The 27,077-nt window shown below is 43.3% G+C and overlaps 1 protein-coding gene and 1 long non-coding RNA gene across 12 annotated transcripts in view; one reads left to right on the top strand and one right to left on the bottom strand.

Annotated features, from left to right (window-relative positions):
• CLIP2 (CAP-Gly domain containing linker protein 2) overlaps positions 1 to 27,077 on the top strand; it is a 151,485-nt gene that overhangs the window by 22,497 nt on the left and 101,911 nt on the right. The window contains exon 1 of one of the 10 annotated variants that reach the window (XM_043531116.1): positions 5,923 to 6,012. The exons of 2 other annotated variants lie outside the window; for them this stretch is intronic. The gene's annotated coding sequence lies outside the window, so the exon portion shown is untranslated. Of the gene's footprint in view, positions 1 to 5,922; positions 6,013 to 6,478; positions 7,187 to 8,763; positions 8,898 to 27,077 lie in introns of those variants that run through there. 7 more of the 10 variants (XM_027831325.3, XM_043531117.1, XM_037880457.2 and 4 more) reach the window with 7 other exon arrangements.
• LOC122463183 lies at positions 161 to 5,538 on the bottom strand. Of its 2 annotated transcripts, none has more exons than XR_006286308.1 (3): positions 5,411 to 5,538; positions 3,432 to 3,501; positions 161 to 1,811 (listed from the first exon to the last, which is right to left on the bottom strand). It is a non-coding gene; the product is annotated as an uncharacterized LOC122463183 (long non-coding RNA). The 2 variants fall into 2 exon arrangements; XR_006286309.1 differs by having other exon boundaries at positions 161 to 2,584; positions 5,411 to 5,535.

The raw sequence follows: 27,077 nt of genomic DNA, 5'->3' as shown, positions 1-27,077 counted from the left end.
AGTTCTGAAAATCTGGCCCCCAGGAGAGCTGCTGGGTGCTGAGCACTCTTGCTCCTTTTCAGCGGCTAACCACATTGACTCCCCAGTTGTTATATTATGGGCTGCTTTATCAGGTTGCTCTTGCATAGACTCTGTTCAACACCACCATACGATCAACAGGGATGTTGCAAGAAGGTTTATTTTAAAAATGTAGAACAACAGGAACCAGGATTGTTTTAATGAATAAATTATACTGGTGTTTTAAAGTCAAGATACCCGTTTAACTTGAGCAGGGGTGAACAATAATGGAAAAGCCGTAAGTGAGCTCTTCTCTGTCTTCACAATTCCTCAGAAAATTGCCGTGATCCTTCAGCGTGTTTCCACGCACCGCCTCTGAGTGATCTTAACAAGTGGTTAGGACTGCACAGCTCTGAGGAAAGCTTCCTTCCAGAACCCTGTGCTAATCCTAGCGTAGAGAGCCCCACAGGAGAGTCTTAGGGCCAGATCCTACTTCCTGTTAAATCAATGCCAACAGTCCAGTTGTCTTCAGTGGGACTGGGATTAGGCCTTACAACTATATTTTTAAAATATGTTCTAGTTTGAACACCGATTGGCCCCATCCATACTCTGGGTCAGATTTTCAAAAGAATTCAGCACCCACAATTGAGGCTAGAATTTCAGAAGAGATCGGCTCCCATCAGGCACCAAAGTCAGTGGCACCCAGTGTGCTGAGCTGTCTTGGAAATGTGGCCATAAGTATCACAGCGGGGGCTGCTGGGTGCTAGAGAACTTTTGAATAGCTGGTTCTTGTTTCAGTGCCAGATGGGAGCTGAACCCTTGAAAATCTGGCCCTACCTGGTCAAAATGTGTTGGAAACTGGTTTAGCTGGAGCTATGTTTAAATTCTGCTCACACTCTGCTCTTTAACTTTATTCCTGGCCCAGCATGAATCAGGCCTAAAGCAGCAAATCCTTCCAGCTCATCTGGATCCAAAGAACTAAATGCCTCATTTTTTGGAATCGTTCTTTTAATTCTACTTTTCCCACCAATGCCGGGATTTGTACTTTGCCTTGCGGTGCAATATACTATTTATAGCTCCAGTGTAATTGTATGGGAAGAGCTTATGCTGTCATTGCTACTGTATCAATGAGCTGGTGGGAATGAAATAAGTGCACAGAGGAAGCAGACAAAATTATGTAACATTTCCAAATACGGTCATTTCATGTTGATATTCTCTAAACAAACAAGTAGATTTCCGCCCCCGCCTCCCAAGTCACGATCACAGGAATATATATATTCAGAAACATGAATGTATAAGATTCACAGGGCTCTTTTAGGCTCACTTCAGGAAGAAGAGAAGAGCAACTGGCATTTTTTCAGACTGATAGCCCTCCATGGGCTACTTAACATAAACATTCTTTTAAGAGCACTTGTAGTTGCAAACACACAGCCTGTAAGAATTCAAACCTGCCACTTCTCATATTTTATGAAATCAGGCCCCTGTGGCCTTCCCTCACCCCAACCAAATGGGCAACATACATGTGTTCAAGTGGTCGTTAAAAGATCTTGTGCCACATTCTCTCTCTCTCTCTCACTCAGAGTGATGTAAACCAGGGGTAACTCCATTGAAATCAGGGGAGATACACCAGGGTAAAAGCTTGGAGGACACCAACGGAGCAGGGAAGAACTTCCAGCGTCCCACGTAGCAGGCTGATGTCATCAGGGCAAATCTCCATCCACCAAAGTTTTCTCATTTTGGCCTTTGGTAATTGACGTCAGCAGAACTAACCATCAGAACTAACTTTCATTCAGTGACACTTGGGCTATAGGACCCTAAGAGTAAAAAGACGGGTAGGACTGTCAGGAGAGAAGTCCCTGGTGGGGAGCAGAGAGTGTGGCCAAGATGTAGTTACTCTGGTGTAAATGTGAAAGAAAAGAGGAGTGCTTGAAATTGTTTTGGGGTGGGGAAGTCCCATAGGGTTAGGGTGGAAATAAGAAAAATAGCAAAGGATTAAAAAACAAAAAGAAAAATGAAAAGGTTACAATCAAACAAATGGAAAAATAGAAAATAAAAATCAGCAAAATGGCAAGGGCTGAAAAAGCCCCAGAGACACGATGATTAGAATGGATTTTGAAGAGTCTTGGGTTGCATCCCTTCCCCCTTCTGTTGTATTCTCCCCAGTTAAGCCCCAGTCCTGCAATTGGATCCGTATGGGTGGACCCCTGCACAGGGTCCCACTGCAGTCAGTGAAGGTCTGCATGGGCACAGGGGTCTGCTCGCTCAAATCCAATTGCTGGATGGGGGACATGGATTGTGAGCTCTGAGGCTGGGATCCCATGCGGTTTATGTGCTGCACCTATCCCTGCTTTGGGTGCTGTAAAAACAACAATACATATTGAGGAGATTTGAGTGAATTAGCAAATGTCGGCCCTGATCCGGCAAGAAGTTATTCATAGGTCCCCACGTGAAGTGACAGATGTCGCCTCCTCCCAAGAACACCTTGCACGACCAGGGCCTTAGAAAGAGTAAGCCTTTGAAGTAATGGCAGAGTCATTGTGTTTCAAGACATCTCGTCAGCCCTCCTGGTGATTTGATTGAGGATGTGCTGAACAAAAGAAAACAAAATAGCTAAGAGTTTGCGTCCATTTCATCTCTGCTGTCTCCGTTCAGAGATAACATAGATATAGCAATATAGATGTCCTGCGTCTGCTCTTCTTTTCACTATGCGTGTGCGCGCACTGAATATGCCCTGGGTTTCTGTGTTACTTTGTCTGTGTAACATTTCAATCTGTCAGAACCGTTAAAAAAACCCCAACCTTGAAGATTTGCAGTGATCCCAAAAGCTAATGCAAATCCCGTCACTGAATCAAAATAATGTATCAGTCAAGCAGAGAGAGTTTTGACTACCTATAAAAAGCCATTTTTCAAAACAAAATGTACATCCCATCACTTCAAGCTCAAGGCAGCAAGTCTATGCTAGGAGGTGGTTAAGGCAAATACAGTAGGCTAGAAACGTTTGTTAGTCAGAGGCCCTAGTCCTGCCAACATTTATGCATATAATAGCCTCATTGACTGTACTGGCACTACTTTACCCTGTGTAAAGTTAAGCAAATGCATAACTATTTGCAGGACAGGGTGCTCTGATTCGGATTTGGGGTCTGCTAGTGCAAGCTCCTGTACCTATGAGGAGCCCCGTTGAACAGGGCTGTCCACAAAACAACAGCTCTTTTTTTTTTTTTGCAAAACAAAGTCTGAGGTTTCAAAATTTGTTTTTGTTCCACTGTGCAACAAAACTGAGACCTTTCAAAATGTTTTGTGAAAAAAGCATGCCCGAGAGACTGGCTGTATAGCCTGCTGGTTAGGATGCTCACCTGTGATGTAGGAGAAGCAGGTGTAAGTCCTGCCTACAAATCAAGCAGAGTAGGGACTTGAACCTAGGTCTCCCAACTTACCTAACAACTGTGCTACTGGTAAATCTGCATGGGGGAATTCCATCCTGTCAGCAGAATTTCCATCCTGGACCTGAGAAATTTAATCAAAACAGATACATTTCTGCAAAACTTCTTGATTTTGACAAAATGGCATTTTCAATGGAAAAAGTGTAGTAGAAAGTTTTTTTGACCAGCTCTGTGTTGAGGTCAACGAGCCTGATTCTCCTCTCACTTACACCAGTTTTACACTAATGTAGACTAGTGTGAGTGAGAGGAGAATCTAGCCCTCTGGGACCCCACAGGTTTTCAGGGATTCCGAAGAGCAGATTACAGTGTAGAGCCCTGATCCTACAATAGTGAATTCCTTCAAGCAGGGACTGTGTCCTCCTATAAGCGTGTACAATGCCTAACACAACTGGCCTCTCATCCTGGTTGAAGCTACACTGGTGAAATGCAAATAAGAGTCACTCTGATAGATGGCTGTTTACGAGAGGAGCTCTCAGGAGTACTGGAAGTTTTGCAGGAGAAAGTAAAGTGCTCTTTTAACTCAAGTTTTCTGCTCGTGAAATATAAAAACATTCAGGAACATACCAGCTCTTGATGTACTTGCCTTTAAAATAGGCTTAGCACAATTCAGTTTATTTTTAAGCATTTTTTTCTATTTTTATCTATTTAAATTTTCAGAGTTGTGGGAAATTATGGGGGGCAGTGGTCAGACAATTATTTAATGACAGTAGACACTGAGATTCAAAAAGTTAAAGCTTTATAACCATTAAAAACAAATTGTCAACATCACTTATCAAAATACATAAAGTCAATGGCCTTAAATCAAACTAAGAGTTCTCAAGCTGCAGTTTTCATACTTTGCCTGTCTGTAAATTTTGACTATTATTGATAGAAATATTTTTTCTTCGGTTTGTGTGCGCATTGTGAAATCAACATTTACTGATAAAAATCTAATCCTTCCAAGCCTACCTTTAAAGCATTTTAGATTAAATTAGTCCTGGGACCTTGTAATAAAATGAAACTGAAGTGAGGAAATGACATTCAACCACTGTGCAGACCACAAACTGTTCTCAGACAAAATATAACACAAAACTTGCTGACTTTATACGCTGTAATGGAGAGAGGACTGTAAGTGAAATTATATATATGGAAATTTTAGTACCAAGACTGAAATATCATATGAAAATATTTCATAAAATTGTGCAATTGACCTAAAATTTGAATCCAGGGAGGTTACACAAGGATTTATTTAAACTTCATAATACTAACTAATGATCATTTTTGTAACATCTTATCTGAAAGCACATTAAAAAAAGGTGACATTTTCAAAACTCTGTTTGTCTGAATCCCTGAGGTAGCTTTGAAAATATCATATCTAAGGCACTTTTCGTCAGTAGATCTCAAGATGTTTCACAAAGTGAGGTTAAGTATTATTATCCCTGTTTTATAGATGGGGAAACTGAAGCACAGAGAGGTGATGTGACTTGCCCAAGGTCACCCAGCAGGCCAGTGACAGAGCCAGCAATAGACCCAAGGACTCCTGTGGCCTAGTCTAGGCCTCTCTCCACCAGGCCACAGTGCCCCCCACTTTGCTGCACCCACCATTGAAATACAGTCATTTCGGGGGAGATATGTAGCAAGTTTTTAACATATCAAAGAAGAAAGGCCTAGGAGTCAGGCAACGTGGGTTCTGTTTCTGAGTTTGAGCAGGTCTTTTCACCTCTCTTTGTGTTGATTTTCCTGCCTGTAAAATGGGACATGAGAATAGTTACCTGCCTCACAAGGCTGTTTTGAGGCTTAATTCACTGAAGTTGGTAAACTCCATTGAGATCCTTGGAGTAAAGCTGCCATGGGAGTGAAGCACCATGGGATCCCTAATGCTGACTTCTCATCCAAAAGAGCACACCTCTGGCAGCACAGAGATGCCCCACACCTGCAAAGGCACTACTTTTTGGGGACTCGGAGGGCAAAGTGCCATTTCCTGCAGCACCTACCTCTTCCTTGCAGGTTTTGCCATCCAAGCAGTGATTAAGCTTAGCTGTGCCTGCTTACAGATCTGAGGGCATCGGCATGGTGATAGCATAGCAAAAGGCACATCTCTTACCAAACTTGGATGGACATTATCTCTTCCCAACATTCCTGGCTTTTAAACTAAGGATTGAATCACAAGCTGCAGGTGATACCTTTTTACTGGGCTCCCTAGAAACAGTCTAGTTAAGTTCTCCAGAGTCAGACTGTCTTTTTGAAGCCACAAGGTATTTCCTGCTTCCTCCCTCTCCTTTACACAAATACATAAGAATAGTCATCATAACTTAAAAAATACCCAGAAAGTTCAATGTAGTTTAGAATAACCCTCCCTTGAGTTACCTGGAGCAAAACCGAAATGATGAGGAAAGGGGGCTACTTGAAGGTCCTTGAATGATGGGTCTTTTAGAAGAACCAAGCATCTCTGTTGAGTGGGAGGGGAAATTTCCTCCCCACCCCATCCCCTTTTTAGGGGCAGGGAGGAAAAAAGTATTTTAAGGTGTATTCACCAGAGCTTGGTGAAGCCAGGAGAGTTTGGGGGAATTTGTGGCAGAGGGCTGTGAACCTTTAGGTGAGGCTGGGTGGCCTTCCAAGTGGGTCTGGGGCTACTTATTATTTTTGCGGGGGAGACTGTGAAATTGGATGACTTTGACTGACTTTCAGTTTGATTATTTTTTAGGGGGGGGGGGGGGGTATTTGAACCTGAAACTCAAGAAGCATAAAGTAGCCCAGAGCAAAGCCTTTAAAACAAAACACAGAGCCCCCTGTGGCTCAGTACAGCTGCTGGGCCTACAAGGCAGTTTTAAAAATGACTCCCTGTTACGATGGGGGATTTTTTACAGTGCGTCTGTCCTGCATGGTAATTAATAATTGTACAAAAAGCACCTTGCATTGGGGGATTTCAGAGTGACTCTTAGGTACTGGTGCAGTCAGCTTTGCAACACACCTGTAAGGATTGCCCTGGTCTTTATTGATAGATGGGGAAACTGAGCACCGGAGAAGTGATTTGCCCAAGGCCCCTCAGTGCATCAGTAGCCAAGCTAGGAATAGAATCCTTACCCAGGTCTTCTGATTCTGATCTTGGCCTCTATCCCTCGTTCCCTTAAAAACACATAGGGCACTTTAAACAAAGCCCTCATTGAAATTGCCCTGTGGAGATTCCCTCCTCAGCTGCCTGCAAGCATTGTATGGGGATCTACGTTTTCCAGCCTCCCGCTTGCTTTTGTGGCTGGGCTCAGGCCTGCGAAACGGGGAGATTAAGGTTTGTGTGCAGCTCTGACAAAAACAGCTGGAATGCCCCTCCCTCCCCTGCTCCTTCCCCTTTTGTTCCAAGCAGGCGGGGAAGGGGGATTCGCAGAGCCCAGCGTTAGAGGCACATTGACTGAGCCTCTTCAGCAAGAGCCATCACCTTGCTAGGCAGCCGAGCCAGCCCCCAGGACTGCAGTGCCTGCTCCCCTCCCCATGGCCTGCTAGGGGGAGGGAGGAGACTCCTCTGGACAGTCCCTGGGCTTGCCTGGCAGCAGCATCCTCCAGCTCTGGCTGCATCGGTGTCGTCAATTCCCTCCTGCTCCGGTTTCTCTCCCTCGCCTGCCTGCTTGGATGCAGCTAGCGTTAGCCTGAGGGAGTGGCAGGCTGTATTCCAGAGGGCTGCAGCCTCCGGCTAGGGCTGGGGGGCAAGAGGGGCGTGCAAACCGCCTGGAGGGCTCCTCCACAGCCCCCCTGCAAGCTGGATGCTAAGGAAGAAGGTAAGAAGGGCCTGGGTTAAGGGAGGGTGGAGAACACAGCAGCAAAGGGGATGCGGGGGGGCTCATCATGCAAGCCCATGCTGCTCTTGGAATTATTTGGGGGGCAGTTCTCTGCCCTGTGTTATCCAGGGGCTCAGACCAGATGACCACAATGGTCCCTTCTGGCCTTGGAATCTATGAATTTTGAGCCAGCAACAAAGAAGGGGTGGGCGAATGAATGAAGCTGGTGCGGCTCCCTGTTGGAAAATGCCAGGGGTGGTGTGGGGGTGGGGCGCTGAAGTCTGGCATTGCATCTCCTTGCTACAGGATTGTTCATGGCAAAGCATTGTCCTTGGGCTGGGGAAAGAAAAGGGCATAGTCCTTATGGTAGGCTGGGTTTTGTGCTAGGGATGCTGCTGCCTGCAGCAGTCCCTTTTGGCTTGGCAGCGATTAAACGTGGAAGGCTATGTGGCGGGGAGAGACTGTTAGACGAGATTTTTGTTTTGAGATGTGCACTCCGTCCCTAGCCCCCTCTCTCCCTGGAACACACCCACCTGAACACAGTCAACACTGCAATCCTGGCTTGGTTTGGATTGTAACCTCCACGCATGGGTGTAGGTTTGACAGGAAGGACACACACATGCTCACAGAATGGCATCCTCTCCTTAATTCCAAGCAGAGGGAACAAACGGGGACCTGAAACCAGAGAGATGGGAAGGACATTGGCCGTCGTCATCTACTGCTTAACTCGGATCAAGTTCGGTTTCAAACAGGAACTGGGTTTTCCTTTTGTGTGCTGGCTGTTTGATTGCGTGGCACTCTTTGGCTGCCGGGCTGGGCATCGCTGCTGATTTCTGGTCCTCTCATCATTTAGAGGTTGGCATTGGTGTGCTATAGGATCTGTTTTCTTCTTGTCTGTAGCTGGGAAATGCCATTCTAAACAAGGGCAGACTGGAATGTATTGTTCATATTTCTGTAGTGCTCCAGGCGTATGAGGCACTTTGGCTAAATAATACAGCATAAAGACCAGGTCCCTGCCCCTTGCAGCTTCCATTCCAAACATAGGAAGGGGCTAATGGTGCATCTGGACAGGCCCCGTAAACATGAGCGAGCCAAAGGCAGAGGCGCCCGTCCGTTATCTTTAGGTATCTAGGCAGGCTGGTCAGAGATGTGTTTGGAAATGGCTTGAAGACAAAGCACTATGTCAGTGCTAAGCGCTGTTTGCTGGTCTGCTGATTGTCAGTCCCGCAGGCCTGTGAACCCCAGCTCAGAAATTATTCCTGCTGGGATGAGTGTCAAGTTTCATCAGCCCAGCCTGCATTGTGGGAAAGGAGGGGTTTCTTGGGGATGACTTGCATTTTAAGGGGTTTTTAGATTTGCGGTACCTGCCTTAGCTTTTGCTCTCTTTGCTGCTAAGCGACATTCCTCTATCCAGCTGCGCTCATGAAGAGCCCCTTCTAATCAGCACGCTTCAGCCTGGCCCTGGTATTGTTGGGGAGGAGCTGCCTGCCCTGGTCTTAAACTTGGGTTCATTATTGGGCAGTTTAAAACAATCGCTGCCTGCTGTTAAGATGCTTGAATGTAATCCATTTCTATGGGCCGGGTCCAGCGAGGAGCAGGTCTGCAGTCAGACTGCCGTGCTCTCCCCAACCAATGTCACTGGGCCTGCCAGAAATCACTAAGAGTGCAGAACTTCAAACGGGCAGCGCGGAGACAAGCCACAGGTTAAAATGTGAGCAAAAGCCATTATAAGAATGTCAATGACGCGTCATGTGAAAGGTTGAGCTATGATCTTGGAAGGCTGAGGGCTGATGTTTCGGAACTAGTGTAAACCTGCCTATTCAAAGGGACACTGTTGTGATCAAAAGCACGGCCTGGATTATCTGCTGAGGCCAAGATTCAATTGTGGCTCCCTTATATTCTGCTCGGCTCTGTGCTGTCTCCGGACTGGGGGGCTGTACTAACCCAGTGGCGCTCAAGCTTTCCAGACTACTGTATCCCTTTCAGGAGTCTGATTTATCTTGCCTACCCCCAAATTTCACCTCACTTAAAAACTACTTGCTTACAAAATCAGAGATAAAAATACAGAAGTGTCACAGCGCACTATTCATGAAAATTGCTGACTTTCTCCTTTTTACCATATAATTATAAAATAAATCAATTGGAACATAAATATTGTACTTACATTGTCAGTGGATACTACATAGAGCAGTACAAACTAGTCATTGTCTGTATGACATTTTAGTTTATACTGATTTCGCTAGTGCTTTTCATGTAGCTGTTGTAAAACTAGGCAAATATCTAGATGAGTTGATGTACTCCCTTGAACACCTCTGCATACCCCCAGGAGCACACGTACCTCTGGTTGAGAACCACAATTCTAACCTATGCCGCCTGGCAGTGGTCCTCAGTGGACTACTTATATATTAAAGCAGTGTGTGAGCCCAGGCAGAGAGAGCTAGGCTAGAACATGACTTGTTCTTGTTCACCTAGTTGTTAGAACTTGGTTTGGCCTCATTCACAATGGTCAGATAAAAAGTATTTATGTAAACCCTCTGTGATCTGATTTGTTTCAAAGGTGCTGACCACCCAGAGCTCCTGTTGAAGTCAATGGCGGTTCCTGGTAGGGGGAGAGAGATAAATGGACTCATGCACTTTTTTTACTGCTTTATGAGTTTTATAAAGATGGCCTGTGAGTCTGTGGCTTTTATTTCTTCTCCTGACCCACGCACTTGTTTTTTACATTAGAAACTCAGATCTTGTTTGTCCTAGAGGACTCTGTGGTTGACAGTAGTACTGTAGCTCCCAAAGACACCAGCCAGGATTGGGGCCCCATTGTACCAGGTAGCACTACACAAACTCAGAAGAGACAGTCCCTGCTTAGACAGTGAAATGATGACATTGCATGATTCGAGAGAGTGAAAGCTGAGCTGTTGGGAGAGGAAGGGAATTCAAGTTAGACAAAGCTTTGTGTGTTAATGCCTATATAGCTTCATTCATTAACTAACATTTTGAAGAAAAGATGTCTTGGAAGCTTTCTGCTCCCGTATCGTTTCAGGTTTCAGAGTAGCAGCCGTGTTAGTCTGTATTCGCAAAAAGAAAAGGAGTACTTGTGGCACCTTAGAGACTAACCAGTTTAGTTGAGCATAAGCTTTCGTGAGCTACAGCTGAGCTGTAGCTCACGAAAGCTTATGCTTAAATAAATTGGTAAGTCTCTAAGGTGCCACAAGTACTCCTTTTCTTTTTGTATCGTTTCAGTTGAGGTGTGAGAACTCACAATACACATGGTCTGAGACAAGTCGTAGTTCTTCTAGCAAAACGAGAGAAGACTAGAGTTGACATTTCTAGTATTTGTAAGGTTAAAAAAGAACAAGCATGGGAAAAAACCTCTTTGAGGCCTTCTTTATACATTATAAACAAAGACTCAAGCCCACTTTTAAATAGAAAACTTTGCGGGTCACTGTTAGTGTGGGCCTATGATATAAAAACTTAGCTTCTTCTTCACCAACACATCTGCTCCCTATTTGTGTTCAGAACTGTCTCTGCTAACTTTAGTGACAAAAGTAATTTTTTATTACTGTTTACTCCTCTTAGCCCTGCAGAGCCAACACAGCTCAGAGAGAGTGGTCTGGATTCTATTCTAACTCCCTCATCATCTCCAGGATTGTTAACTGCTTTATTACCGTAATTCCCCAACAACGACTGGAGACTGGGGCCACGTTATGCTAATCACTGCACAAATTAATAGTGAGAGACGCTATCCCAGAGATCTCTATGGTCTAATTAGATAAGACTGGCAAAGGGTGGGTGAAACAGAAATTAGGTGATTTGCCCAACACTGCACAAGAAGTCTGCAGCAGATCCAGGAATTGAACCCAGACCTCCTGAGTCCTATATTAGTGCCTTAGCCACAGAATCATCCTTTCTCTCCTAACATGCATTTCTGTTGCAGAATCTTTATTGCTGACAGTGATGCGTGAGCTGTAAAAAAAAACAAAAAAAAACAAACCCATTTCAGCTCTCAGATCATTGGTTGATTCTCCAGAGCTAGCAGTTGGGGAAAAAACATCTTTTTACTTGTAAACTGAACATGGGTGGTAGGTAGATTAAGAAACAAAAACAGAACTCTACCATGTACAGAGTCCGTTTCAACAGCGCAGACACACTTTTAACACAGTTACACCTGCTCCTTTGATGGGGGCCTTATGCAGTTTCTTTATATTTTGCTGGAATGATAAAACTACCCAGGTCAATTTCACTTAGTTTATGGTCCGTTTCAGCTTCTGGTTTTCATGTTCTAGCACAGTGCTTCCCTCAGTGGAGAGATGACTTCATTCCACATGACTCTTGGAGTCACACTTTATACCAGCACTCATCTCTCGGTTTGTCTTTAAAAAAAAGTTTTTTGTTTTTGTTAAAAAGCCAATAAAAATTACAACACTTTTGCATCAGCCCTATTGCCTTGGAAAAAGTCCTAAAGGAACAATATTTTTATTAGCTACTTTCTAAAAGGAAAAACAAAATCTGATCCAAAAAATAGCCAGAGTTGGCTCAGTTACAGCAGAAGTGAAAGGAACACATTTAAATAAATGCAACCAAGGATTGTCAAATTGCAATCCTGTGGCTTGACATTGTTAACTCCAGCTTGATGACTTCAAATACTATATCAGTTTGGGTGGGTGGAGACTGTCTGGGCTCACAACTTAGAGTGCTTCTCTATGGATGTTTTATTATTTCTATTACAGTAGTAATTAAGTCTCTTGTGCAGTTAGCTGCTGTAAAATAATAAATAATTAAAATCATAAAAGAGGCGTGAAGTGAAGTGACTTGCTCAAAGTTATGTAGCAGAGCCAGGAATAAAACTCAGCTCTCCTGGGTCCCACTCGAGTGCCCTATCCCCTGGACCCAGGCTGCCTCCCAGGAAGGAATGACCCATATTAAGGCACAAAAGAGATGTGAGACATTGGCATGGCTTAAATTTGTTACTTTATTTTGGGAGAACTATCTGAACTCCAGCACTGATTCTCACAGTGGCCTAGAACAAGTCACTTAACCTGTGTACCTCAGTTTTCCCATCTGAAAAATGGACTTATTTATCCATTACTCAAACAGAGTAAGATTTTTTTTCAAAAGCATCCAAAAGAATTAGGGCACCTAACTTCCATTGACTCTTAAAGGTAGCGTGAGGTAGCGTGACCTTATGAGGCAGAGCACAAGACGGGGATTCAGGATTCCAGTATTCTGTTTTCACCTCTGCCCCTGGTCTGTTGGGTGACCTTGTGCCAGTCAGTGCCCCTCTCTGTGCCTCAGTTTTCCCATCTGTAAAGGAGGATAATGATCGTTCCTTTATAAAGCACTTAGCGATCTATGGACAAAAAGTGCTCTAGAAGAGTTAAGTGGTATTGCAGCTCCATCAGGCACATTTGAAACTCACACCCATAGTACCTTTAAATGCATAATACACATAAAACCATATTACCTGATCCCAAGACCTTAGTCTAAATTAATAATAATAATTAACTTATTTATTGTATTAACATTTCACAGTGTTGCAGAGAAGGCTTCGTTAAACATTTGTATTGTACCTGGATTACAGTAAGAAGCTATGTACATGTTACTTGGGTTTCCCTTTGATTTTTTTTTCCCGTCTGTTTAAATTCATTTTAGCTCATCAGCCCCTTCATGCCACTTCCTACCCGTGCCAGGGCTGATGGGCAAGTGTAACTTCCCTCCCAATACAGCCCCTGTAAAACCATCAGGCCCAAACGTTGCCCCAAGTTTTGGCACAATTACTGACAATGCCTTTCTCTGGGCGATCTGCTTTTTCTGCTGACCCCCTTGTTTGTTGCATCAGGTTCTGAAGACTTTTGTGTTCGCCAATTAGTGTTGGAAAGTTTTCAATAATTCTTTGAGCCTGGCAGGCGCGAAAAGCAGCTGCCTCTAGAAACAACCCAGACTTTCCCATCATTTGGGAGCGCTTCCATTTCCATTCATGACTTGTTAGCGTGTCTCCTGGATGGCGAAGTGCTTCTGAATGTGTAAGTACCCCAGAAAAGGAGGCCTCTATTGGAACAGTTTACGAGGCAGTTGCATCATGGAAAATGTACTGAACAGATTTTTCTTCAGCTTCGTTTTGAATATCGAGTATTTTGTGTTTGTAAAACACTGGTTTAATGCATGTGGTCACATCTCTCCATAGATGCTGCCCCAAGACTATAGTCTGCTTCTTAGTTACATAGCTTCTGTTTATCTCTACTATAGCAGTTCAATAGAGCTTCCACTTAGCTTAGTTCTATCGCTTCTGTTTAGTGTATAGCTAACAGAATTACTGCTCCAGCTTGGTGGGTAGGGTCGGTCAGTGTGGGACATTGAACAAGTCACTTCACCTCCCTGGGCCTCAGTTTGCCCTTGGATAAAATAAGGACATCCTTGACTAGAACTAGGATATTTTAGTTAGTGGCCATCACAGCAGTCCCGCCTTGAATGGAGATTTACTGGGGGAAAACATGGCAGAAATAAAATGGTGTCTCAACCTGTGTGTCACAAGGAAAATTTCTGTCCTTTATTCCCTGCCTTGACTTCTGCTAACGCACATTTGCTCAGTCCCTGGCTATCCTCTCCTTTGTGACCGGAGCCTCGCACTAAGTGCGGCACCAAATCTAATGTTGCTTTTTTGAAGTGCTGCAGCACTTGTGGTGTGGTTTGAAGCATCATGGGGAACCAGTGCAAAGGATTCTGGGGTGAAACCAAATACAACCACTTAAAAGTGGATGAATGATGAGGATTGTGAGTTAAAACCGCTATACTTGGGTAGTTTCCAAGGTGGATAAAAATCAATGATTTTTTTTAAAAAATCAATAAAATCAGATTTTTTTAATTGAATTTTTTTAATAAAATGCTTTATTAGACAATATATTCATGTAATGTTTAAGAAGAGTTTTGTAAATGAGTTCTAATAGTTCATGGATTAGGGACCCAATTTTATGGAGTTCCAGGGGCTCCTGTATAGATTTAGGTTAATCTTTCTATCTGCCCAATGGGACTCAGTGCTCAGTCTAGAAGGTACCATCCGAGATGCTTAGTTTTGCAGTTCTCAAACTGTAGATTTGTGTCTCCAGAGATAACATGCTTGTTAAAAGCAAAAATGTTTTAAAATAAATAAATAATATCTAGTGGTGAGAAATAACAGACCTCAACCCTATTGTCCCTCTGCAAATTTGTGTACACAGAGTCAATCCCTTACCTCTCTCTAAAAGTGCAAAGTTTCAAAAAGTTCAATGAATAGAAGATTGTTGGGGAGGAGTAGATCTGGACAAGGAGAAGAAGTCTGGAGATAAATGTAAGAAGGGAGGGACAGGCAGCAGAAACAAAAGTGAAACTGGTTTCAGAGTAACAGCCGTGTTAGTCTGTATTCGTAAAAAGAAAAGGAGTACTTGTGGCACCTTAGAGACTAACCAGTTTTGAGCAGCATATTCCAGAAGTCTTGAGGTCTTTCTGAGTGTAGCCTTCATTGTTTTGAGATCTACCATACCATTCTCTCACTAGAAGGGAAAACCTATAATGGCAGCAGGCTGTAAAATATACCTATCTTGGGAATAAGAACCATTCAAGAAATGTATGTTTGCTGACGATGTTTTAAAGCAAGTCACACCAGTGAACTGGTGGAAGTCACTTAAGCACTTGGATTCAGACTGTTGAAGTGATAATCTCACTTTTAACAGCAGTAGCTTCTTGTGCTGGTGTAGAAAGAATATTTTCTTTCTTTGGACTAAGTCATTCCAAAAAGAGAAATCGTTTGGGACCTGAAAAAGCAGGAAAGCTTGTTTTTCTTTTCCAGATTATGAACAAACAGGAAAATGAAGGTGAAGACGACCGAGTTAGCTGCAGAAGCCAATATTTTAAGTTTCTTATGTTGACCTGGCTAACGTAGTCTATTTTAATTTTTGTTTTTTGTTTTTAAAATATTTCATTTAACTATTTTAGTTAAAAATAAACAAAAACAAACCTGATTTAAAAAAAAAATTGAACGTTTAAATACATTCAAAAATTCATATGCTTGTTTTGTTCAAATATTATATGTTTGCTGTTGAAGAAAAAAATCCAGAATACTTAACGTTGTTGTTTTAGTTAAGTAAAACAATTTAAATGTCTGTCTGGTGATGTTCTCCTCCTAATCCAGCATGGCAAGAAAATCCTCCAAATATTAATGATTAACCTGTTGAATTAGAGATAGTTCACCTCCCAATGACTTCATAAATATCTGCTTCAATTACCTTTGGTAAATGAAATAACCAAACAATCATTCATTTTCTGATATAGCTGTAAAACTAGTCTGAAAAGTTTTCAAAATAAATCACTTAAAAAATGTACAGCGTGTACCTTCTAAAAATGAAACCTACATCTATCTCTGAGTTGTGAAGAATATGTATTAAGGTTATAACAACCAACAAGAATGTACTTATATATATAAAAACCATGATTAAATTGAGTCTTCCTGATTACTGATTTAAATCGTGATTTAAATGCATTTGATTTAAATCAAATCCTCCTGGTAGTTTCTTTGCGTTTGTTTTTTATTTATTTTAGGGAAAATACTGATCTTTGGCACTGAGAATCTCGGTATCTAGACGAGAAAAGCAGGTGGTTCCATATTTGGAACAGGGTATGGAAATATTATAGGTCATACAAATACATGCAATGCACCAGTTAATACATCATCTGGTTAAAGTGGCAAAGTCATTAAGCTATTGGAACTAGAATGAATATAGATGAATAGCACTATCCTATGTGATCAGAACGGCCTCTTCATAGGACTGCCCGTTAATCAGCTATCTGTCAGCCAGACTTATACTGAACATCGTGCTCAGCCTTGGGAAAGTCTATGCGTAAGTTCAACAGGACAGCACAGAATATTATGGAATTTTTTTCCAGGTTTTGTTGGGATCTGCGCAAAAGCTTTTTGAACTTGCTAAATTCTGTTCTATAGGAGAAGCCTTCTGTAAAGGCATCCCCGTAAATGGTGCTTGAGATTTTTAGTCTTGAGGCCTTTGAAGCATCAGCAAGCACAACTTTCCCCTATGAAAATGAAACTTCATACGTGATGTGACAAAGTTCCTCCTCTACCTTGGTGGGTCTTGCGCTTATTGGCGGATTTGCTCGCCTTGGAGCTTCATGGCAGCCCTTAGCTTGGCCGTTTTCGTGAACCCACAGTCCAATATCTGAGTGCTTTCCAATAGCGCAGTGGCTTGTAGAAACCATAAGGTTAGAAGTATGATTAAAACCAGGCTGTGCGGCAAAGCTGCTCTTGCAAAAGAATCCTGTGCTGGTGAAAGATGCTGGATTGATAGCCCTGTCCTGGGATGTGTATACCCCATGCAGTGCAAGCCTCCCCCTATCCCACCCAGCCAGCTGTGCCTCAGCCCTGATGCAAAGAGAGCGGAGCGAGGGAGTAGTTCACTTTCCTTGCCTACTTGGCTATCCAACTGCCGTGCAGAACAGTGATTTCTGCACTGTGGATGCCCATCTGCTAGAAACTAGCCTGTGACCTCTACCTTATGTTGCATAAGTCTCTGCGCACCCATCTGATGAGACTGTTGTGGCTCTGTTGCATTAGCACCTAGAGGCCCCACTCTGCTTGAGGCTTCTTTATGGCAGTCACTGTACAAATGCAGAGCAAAGTCAGCCCGTGCCCCAAAGAGCTGACAATCTAAAAGTCAAACGGTAGGAGGTGGGTGGAACAAAGAAGCTGGCAGGAGGGAGGGCAGTGTAACGATGATGGTATGATTACATGGTAATTGTAATAAGTCACTTCGTAGCAGTAATTGAAACTTGCCATCTGCTGACTTGGGCAGGATTTGAACTGGTGACTTGGAAGAAGGGCATTCCCCCTACATCTCCAAGCCCTTGAGTCATCCGGAGCTTTTCTTCCGAAGAGGCCTTTGTTCTGGTGCTCCGTAAGCTTAAGCAGGAAACTATATGTGACTAATGCACACTGGCCAAAAAACAAACATTGTTTAAGTTCCTGGCCTTCTTGTCTCCACCGCTATGGGTGGTGGGAATTACATAAATGAGTCTGTGTTAACTGTGGTCTGGGGAAATCATAGAGCTCGTCTAGAGACTCCAGAGAGAGCAGCAGTCAGAGAAGCATGAACCATGGTGGGTGGGTCAGCTTTTTGTGTGGGAAACTTAATGTGCTCTGGTGAATCAGCAAAGAGGAGGAGGGGTTCTGGGAACTGGTCTCAGTCAGTGCCGAGCTGCCCCAAGAATAGTGACGGACAGAGAGCAGAATGACTGCAATGGAACAAGAGCAGTGACAGGGCCTCCTCTGTGGCTTAAGGCTCAGTAATAATAGATACTTCACTCTTCCATAGCACCTTCAATCTGGTGATCTCAAACCACATAACTATCCGTGAACTAAGCCTCATGTCATTTCCCCCCCCCCGTGAGACTGGTACTCTTATTTTCACTCTTCATCTGGCACAGGAAGCTGAAGTTACTGGCTCAAGTGAAAGTAGAACCCAATAGTCCTTGCTGCCAATACACTCTTCAGCCACAAGACCCATGCTCTAGGGCAGGGGGTCCCAAACTGTTTTCCCTGAAGCCGACCTGTGCAGCTGCTAATAGGCACCCACTGTTAACCCTTCTTGAGGAAAATTATTAATTTTAAGGATTAGAACATATAAACCATAATACTGTAAATAATGTCCATGCTTCCTTTTCATTTTAATGTAAACCAGTTGTAACGAGAGAAATCCCTGGCAACAGGCACTCAAAGCAATGCTTCAAGATCTTTGAAACCCAACAGTTTGACTTGACTGGAGAAGGCAGTGACTCCAGTGAACCACTGGGGCCTGCCTCAGCGCACCTTAGAGCTGCAGCCCACAGTTTGGGAACCCCCTGGTCTAGCATTTCCTCTCCCTAGAGCTCTGGGTTCAACCCTTGCATTGGGTCAGCTCTTTGCTTTTGGGGGTCAGGCAGTGAGTCAAGTTAGTTGTTTCCTTACATTGCTTGTGTTAAGGCCACTTGAAGAGCTTGGCTCCATGAGAGAATGCCCGTGTGTTAACTGATCTGATTTAGCGTTCAGCGTTGGGTCACCAGATAGCAAATGTGAAAAATTGGGACACTTTTTTTTTGGCAAGGGGGGTGGGGGTGGGGGTTGGGTATCATTGCGTATATAAGACAGACGTGCTCAGAATTATGTCTCAGCCGGTCACTGTTCCTCTAATGGGATTTCTGTAACAAATGTGGCACCTACAGCATACACGGTGGTCTGGTGTGAAGATTCACTCCACGGCTAACCAGGATGGTCCTTGTCTATCATGCTTAGGTCACGCTGTGTCCGCTAGAACGCAATGGCCTTTCCCTGGAGAGACAAGGCATAGGAGGTTAAAAATACATCAGTAATTGGTTCAAGTGCTTTCAAAAGACTCTCTGGAATTCAGTGCAGTGAGGGATTCTGAGCACAGTAAAGGCGCCTAGTTTCTACCCAGTGGCCTGGCAATTTGTCAAGTGAAAACTTGATCCTTTGGGAGCCCCAGGAAATGGAGAAAGTCTGATGCTCCTTTGTGGTGAGGAGAGTTCAAAATGCTGCCATCCAAACTGTTCTGCTTTGATAGTATGATACATGGAGACATAGGGGCAAGATTGGCTCACCTTACTTAAGTGAGTAATCCCCTTGACTTCAATGGAACTACTCCCAGGTTTTGACCCACACAAGGGTGAATTTACCAGAGATATACAAGGGAGAGCAGGTGAGGCAGGTTACACTTGCTCCCCTTTCTCTCCATACACATCCAACTTAATTCCTTAAACTTCTCTTAGAAACAAGAGCCTGTTGGCGCTTTGCTGTTCAGTCTCCATCTTGAAGTTGGATGCATCAAACCTTTCAGCAGTAAGACTTTCAATCTGACCTTTAATATAAACCCACTGGGCTAAATACTTCCTTGTCTTGCACCTGCCTGTGGGGTATCAAGTGGGTCAGAATGTAGCCTGCTGTTTTAAGGTGAATCTTTGCTGCCCCTGGGTAAACAGAAGTGTACACCCACCCACTCCCCCCCCGCAAACTTTCTGAATTCCTTATTCTCTTTTGGCCAAATTCTCTGTGTTGTAAACTGCTGCAGCTCTATTGACTTCAAAGGAGCTCTCCTACTGCCAGGTAAAAGATGAAAATGAATTCCAGAAAGGAAATGCTCTCATAGATCCAACATTTGTTTTAAATGTTCAGAGTCGAGCGAAACTGCAATTCCCTTCATTGCTGTCATGTTTTCAATACCGTATGTTGCACCCGCCTTTCAGTTCCTCTCTGCAAAGTGGGACGGTGCGTGGGTAGAAAAAAAGACCTTAGTCTTGTTTTCATTTCATAATCAAAACCAAGGTCAGAGGTTAGACTACTAACCATGACCAAATCAAGCCACATGCATAAACCCAAGGTGTGACGAATAACTGAGTGAGTACAAGCACAAACTTTAATGCAGTGTTAAATGAAGCGGTCAAAAGCCAGGACATTCCCAAAGTGATGGTTTCTGTTGGAGGATATACTCCACCATGCGGTACATCTGGTGTATGTTATGGCATGTATTTAATTACAGAAAGAGTCAGATCTAAAAGGGTATGCCACGTTTGGTAAGGTGCAGAGCTGTATGATGGACTGTATTTATCATTCCTCTTTAACTGCCTCCCTGGGACTCTACCCACTATTCTGTCTCCTACACGACTCTTTCTAAATAGGGCTGGGTGATAATTGGTAAGTATTTTCTATCAAAAATTTGTAAAGAAACAATTCCCCCCCCCCTTTTTTTTTTCCAATGAAAAACTTGGGCTTGACCATTGAAGTCTATGGAAGTCTTTCCATTGATTTCAGTAGTCACTGGATCAAGCCTAAGATGTCCCACACTGATTAAACCAGTAGGACATGCCTTGCCTGCCTGCCATGGTTGTACCATTGCGCCTATCCCCCACATGGATGCATGGCAGGACCCATGGCATCTCTGGGAGCTTTCAGTCCCTTTGCCATGTGGCCTGTTGGTGCCAAATCCCAGCCCCACTCCACAGACAAGAACCCCACTCCATCCATGGAAGGATGCCAAGGAGTTGGAGGTCATGCAGTTTCCAGGCCCTTCCCTTGGATTTTTCCCATTGATGGGGGATGGTTTGGGCCTTCTACTAGCACAGAGTCATTTGTGTTGTTTACGTCACTGCTATCTAAGGGGCTGATCCTTCAGTTGCCAGCATGGGGAGTACGCATCCCCGTTGACTGCCACAGAGATTTTGAATCTGTTAACTGAAGGCCCAGGCTCATAATTATTCCCCAGTTGGTTGATGATGAGGTGTCTGAGTCTCCTTAGCCTGTGTTTTTTCTACTTTGGTTTAGTTTCTGTATTGTGGGTATTTTTATTGCACCGTATTAGGCAATAGTCTCATATTCTTCCTTTGATAGTGTTTTCTTATGTCTCTGTGGCTTATTGAATGCCTAGACAGCACAGTGATTAGTGCAATATAAATGCATAGACTGATTATTCAGGAAAAAAAAAACAAAAAAAAAATTAAGATACATCTAGGATTTCCTATTGCACTACGCACTAATTATTAGAAAACCTGGATAAAGAAGAGATTAAAGACAGACGTATTAAGAGATGAGCATCTTCCATGCATGTGGCAAGAGCAGTGTGAGGGCAACAAATCATTATGACCATATCAAGAAACTTTTGACTCCTCACCAGGGAAAGAGAGAAGTTTATGTTTGCCAAATAAGTACTGTGTAGTCCAGTGAACATTCCATGGTGCCCTTCCCTTAAAAACTTGATTATAGCACAGAGCCGCTCTTTTCTCTCAGCTATTTATCACAGAAAATATTTTCTTGGTGAGTGATTCTGGCCTTCTTAATTAAGAAGGAATATTTTTTCTTCCCCCTTCCATCATGCATTGATTAAATTTGAGGATTTAATCCTAATCTAACTGGTGCTTTAGAAATAGTTATTTTATCTCTGACAAGCGTTCAGAAACTTTATTAGAGAAGCAAAAAGGTGAATGCATGACCACATTGGATCAGATGGAACAATTTATGGAATTAAATCTGCAGCAAGATAAAACTGCTCTCTATTTTCAGCATCTGCTTTTTCCTTTGGTATCGGCAAAGCCGCAATTTGGCTTTATCAAATCATCTTCTTTATTTTGACTGGCTTCATTTCCTGTCCCTCACGAAGGCCTGGACAGTTTGAGCCTTGCCTTCAGAATTACTTCACTCTCGAGGCAAATCCTGCTCTTTGGTACGTATGGCGAGTTTGGATATTCTGAACTTTGCAGGATTCCTATGGCAACAAAGACAATTCCCTGCATGTAGGGAGAGTGAGTTTTTTTGTTTTGTTTTTTAAACTCTGTGCTGTGATGAACTGAGGGCAGAATTTTTCCCTCTGTTGGGTGGGTGGCAAGATGTGTTTGTGCACCATAACTGGGAGCCACACGTTCTTATTATAAGGCCTGTGCTGTTTCACGCCGCGCTTTTAGTGACTCTCATTCACTGTGTTGCATCAGCATAAGACTTCGGGGCAGGGCAAGGATTTCATCCATGCTGCCTTTGGAAGTCCATGCAAATTTTGCCATTGACTTAATCGAGTCAGGATATTATGTTCTATTCTGTATACATATTCCATGCTCATCACCTTAGTATCCGAGCATCTTCCAGTCATGCATTAAGGAACATGGCTGACATCCGTTACATGTTTGTTCTCTCATCTTCTCCCCAGGAGGAGAAGAATGTGCAGTGGGATGTCTTGTGTTTATAATATAAATGTTGCTGTGTGCTTATGTTAAAAAAGGCAAGGACAAAGAAATGCACCTTACACTTGAAGAGGAAACTGGTGAGGTTTCTAAAGGTCCTTAGTTCTTAGGGGAGTCTGTTCTACAAGATTTCACCCCAGGTCTTTGCATTTCTCTGAAGCATCTGGCACACATCTGGGAGCTGTGTAAAGAACATCCGTGGGAGATTTGTACTAGGTTTAAAGACAACATGGTATATGACTTAACTTTTTTATAAAATGAATGATATACTAGTAACTTGTTTAGTTGCTTTATTAGCGAAAAGTAGAGCTGGTCAAAAAAGGGCAGAAAAATTAGCAAAAAACTTCAAAAGTTCAAAAAATATTGGAGTAATTTTCATTCCTCATGGTTGTTAAAAGGAACCATTTTTTTCACTTTGAATTTTTGTCATTAACACTTTCACAGATATATGATTTTCAAAAAAATGTTGGTTTCCTTCCCCCCACCCTCCTTTTTCCTCACCCCTTTTCCTGGTTACCTAAGGAGGCTGTGGAATCACCATCATTGGAGATTTTTAAGAGCAGGTTGAACAAACACCTGTCAGAGACCTCAGGCGTACTTGGCCCTGCCTTAGCGCAGGGGGCTGGACTAGCTGACCTCTTGAGGGCCCTTCCAGCCCTACATTTCTGTGATTCTATGAAAAAAATTCTGTTTATGAAGAAAAATGTAATTTTTCACCCCAAAATTGTTTAAAACATTTCAACCAACTTAAGTCACATGTTTTTAAAAAATTGAGATTCCCCTTCCCACCCCAATAAGATTTTAGTTTAAGGGAACAGTAGAATAAAAATTACTTAGTTGTCACTGATACATTCTTTTAAAAAAAAAAAAAAAAAAGTCAAGTCCTATCAGTGCTACATGATAGAGTAATAGCAGAATTAGCAATAAATAACATCGCTCATATAGGTCATTAATTCTGCAGAACACATTTAATAAGTGGTGTGACCGAGAGTCTCATAAATCTCTGGCTTTCCCTAGCAGTGAGAGCTGGTCAAAGTTAGGGTGTCTGTGTGTAGAGCTCTCATACGTCTGGGCAGTCCAAGCCCTAAATATTTACATCCGTTTTTTCCATCCTTTTGAGACATCCCAAACACATTCAGTCCACAGGCATTATTCAGTTAGATTTAAAGTAAGAAGGAAACCTACCTAAATCTTCAGGTCCCCTACGAGCATTAATACCATAAAGTCCCAGCAGCATTACGTCCTCATTCCAGCAGGAACTCAGCCATCTAGCTATCTAAAGAGATGCCTTTTCATCCCTCCTTCATTATAGGAACTATACCCTTAGCCCTCTCCAAAAACTGCATCAAACAGAGCTCTTTTGTAGCACGCCTGGAAGATTACCAAATTCCACTTATTTCCAACCAAGTGGGGGAACAGCTTTCAGAAATGGAAAAGATGACTGGGAGCAAGGAGCCTGTCCCTCTGGAAACATAAGGGGAGAACTTTCAAAAGCACCTAGGTAACTTAGGATCCTAAGTCCCATTAATTTGCACTGAGACTTAGTTATTCCCCCCTCCCAATACTCCTTGCAGTATTGGATGCCACACTGGAACTTAACATAGTTTATTTCCATCCTTTTGGGAATAAGTGCTTCAGTTCAGAGGTTTGCTTTGTGGTTTTTTCCCCCCCTCTTCCCTGGCTGAGAGACTACGACCCACACATGTGCACAAAGAATCTTGCTTGTCTTGGTCGGGTCTCTCCCAAGAACCCATTAGCACATCAATCGGGAAGCGAGGTAGCTTGCTGTGTTGTTAATGCCAGGTGCCCTCCTAGCTGCAGAGGAGAGCACACCACCAAGTAATGAAACAGGTTCGCTCATGTGATTCTTTCATCCCCCATAATCCTCTTCAATACAGAGGCAATATTTTAGTTGTAAACTTTTCCTTTATTCCTCCTCTTCAAGCTAATTGAAAGCCCATGGAGTTTGTCTGCAGCTGCTGTGACGTTTTTGTACCCCTTGTTGCTCTTCTGGGTCTTACATGTATATTTTAAGGAATGGGATCTTCAGTAAATGACTCGATATTAAAGTAGTCCTGCACTACCACTAACCCATGGACTGGAGCCACAAGGGGCTAGTCCTCCTACCACTGGGGTCACCCCACCCAGTGACACCTCTCAATTCAGTCCCCTTCCATCTGCAATGGTTTAGCAAAACAAAATTTAATTTTTTTTTGCGTCACTTCAAAAAATTACATGGGAAAGGTTTTTTACTTTACTTTTCCTCTGTATTGCTGCAAACTTGCTGCAAGGGGATTGGACTAGTGCCTGAGAACTAGAAAGTGAAACAGACTGACTGTTTTCAAAGGCCAAACTGAACCAAGTGCAAAATGCAAAGGGCAAAAATCAGAGATGGTGTTGATCAGAGGTGACGCATGGGGCAGGGCGGGTTGTGCAGGGTCATGTCTCCCTCCTCCCCCCCTCCCCGATTTCTGCCAGGATTTATCTGCTTTGCCCTGAACCCCGCTGCGTCCCACAAAACCTTTAAATTGTGCCCCCTTCTCCCCCCACCAACTATCAACAGTTACACATCGTTTCTGGTGTTGATAACTCTTGATTTCATTTCAAGTCTAGCAATATTTGGTGTTTTACTTAACATGACTCCAGGAGCTGGGGTTTTATTAGGTGAGAATCTCAGCTTTCTTTTTAAAAACATGTGTAAGGGGATTTTAAATTGGGGAATGTCCTGCAACACGTTGTTCACCCAGATGATCTGCCAGCATTTGGAATTTTATTTATCTTTTAGCCATAGTATATATGGGATATATCTCACAAGCACAAAATGAATTTGCTATTACTGTGTCCGGAGTCAACGTTACTTCTTTAGCAAAGCAGCTGTGAACAGAGAGAGAGAGAGAGAGAGAGAGTGTGTGTGTGTTTTGCTTCACAAGCTGCCTCTTTATTGTTAAAAGTGCCAGAGCCTTTGAGCATAATTCAGATGTGTTGCTGCATGGTCACGCAAGCCCTAAAAATGAATGAGAGGCTGTTTACCCCCTTGCCTTTCCCCTTAGAGGGCCACATTCCCCGTACATTGTACCTGTGTGTGGAAAGCTGGAATATTACACTTCTTCCAACAGCATGAGCAATTGGGTTTCTAAAGGTTGTTCTAGCTGGGAAGAGCTTAAAATGAGAGCAAGGATCTGACCCTGCAAATGGTTACTTATACAAGCAGTCCCGTTTGAAGTTGTGGTTACTCCCATGAGTCAGTATTTTATAATGTCTGTTTCTCAAACAGCACATTGTATTCCTAGGCAGCACGTTGCATGGCAGGGATTGGTCTCTTTTCTTGTCAATACTGCTGAGCTGGTAACTTTGGCTACTTTTTCTTTACCTATATTTGCTTTCGGGCCCTGGTCCTGCAAACGTGGGCATGCATGGCCATAAGATTTAAAAATCCGGCTACTTTTGTTTAGTTGCTTAAAGGTGGATTTAGGACTCTAAATAGTAGGCGTCCACACTTATAAATTTTGCCTTTACGTTTTATGGAATGTATCACCAGTGCTTTGGAGAGTATTTTATTTCCAAATGCCACGTGCATCTGTGACAGTTGCTTGCAAGCCGAGATCTGTATTCTGTGGCTGACCCTGTCTCACACTGATGAGCTGAACCAAAACCTGGGATTGGAATATCCCACTGATTTGAAGGGGGGTGAGGTGGGAGGACAGGTTGAATTCAGGATCTGAATTCTGCACCTCGTGCTTCCCTTCAATGGGACAGCAAGCTGGGGCGGCGTTGGATATGGAGGGCAGGGCTCCATGCTTATTGGGGAGAGCAGAGTGGCTCACCAGCAGGGGATCCTGCAGCAGGATTCTGCCAACAAAGCTGACAAAGGCTTCTGCATCTCGGCCCTTTTATTTGTTCTGTCACTCCTGCTTTCCCTCTCTTGCTTGCTCACCACTCTTAAACAAACGCTTCCTGTAACAGGGGTGCAGAGTAATAGCAAATCCATCATTGCATCCTCCTTTACGCATGCTGCTTTGATGATTAACTAGGGTTCTTCTGAAGCAATTCTGTCTGGGGTTATGTACTCGGGTGCGTTGCTTTTATAGAAAGCTGTTTTCTGAGCCTGTGTCTGCACTTAGCTGGCGGCTGTTTCCCTTTTTTCTATGCCTGCGAGTGTGCTGAGGTAACGCAGATTCATCTTCTTCTCTCTGGCTCTAAAGAGAGAATATAAAATTTCTGCTGTCAGTAAAGGACTTTCATATCGTGCATTCCTGGGATGTTTTTTCTTGGCTGTGGGAACACACAGAGCCATTGATTTTAGTCGGAAAGGACTGGGGAAGAATTTAGTTGAGATTTAGAAAATCCCTGTAGTCTGCATCATCTCAGAAGAGGAAAAATGAGAGCAGAAGAATCCTAGCTGGCAGGCCCAATGTCTCCCCAAAGGGAGGCTGGGGTTTTAAGATGGAGTCAGTCTCCTTCATTTTCATGGGGTTGCGTTGAAAGGCTAAGCGCTGTAACCCGAGCAAATGCGACCACATGTGGGAAGGGGAAAAGGAATAGGAATATGGGAGGCATTTCCAGTGAGCGGCAGATCTTCAGGGGCTCAGTGCCCATAATTAAAGACAGATTTTCAAAAGAGCTCCATTCCCACGTAGGCGCCTCCAGAAAGACCAGATTTTCAAAAGTGTTCAGCACTCAGCAAACTCCCATTGTGACCCTCCTGGCCAGATTCTTAAGAACTGATCATGCTGACGTCTTGAAAATTAGGTGGACTTATTTTGGTGTTTTAATGGGAGAGGAGCTCTGTTGAGAATCGGGCCCCCATTGTGGGGGCTGAACACTTTCCGAAAAATCTGGGCCATGACGTATTGCGTATGGAACATTGGTTCAGCTCTTGAGCTCATCCTCACTGCCCCTCTACCCGTTCCAAGGGCTCATGTTAAGTGTGGAAGCCGTGTCCAGGCTAACACTGTTGGTCAGAATGAAAACCATGAATTTCCTTGGTATTCATTTGCTTGTGAGCATTGATTGAGTGTTTTGAAAGTAAAATCCTCCCAAAATGCTTTTGCACAGAGGTTTCTGCCAGAAGCGCTTGAGTGATTCATCTTGAAACCCTTTGGTTTCCCTTCTCCGGTTTTTGTTTTGTTTTTTAAAA

Source organism: Chelonia mydas, chromosome 17 (assembly GCF_015237465.2).
Source record: "Chelonia mydas isolate rCheMyd1 chromosome 17, rCheMyd1.pri.v2, whole genome shotgun sequence".
NCBI lineage: Eukaryota > Metazoa > Chordata > Testudines > Cheloniidae > Chelonia > Chelonia mydas.
Note: the sequence above shows the minus strand (reverse complement) of the source record. Positions and strands in the feature narration are given on the sequence as shown.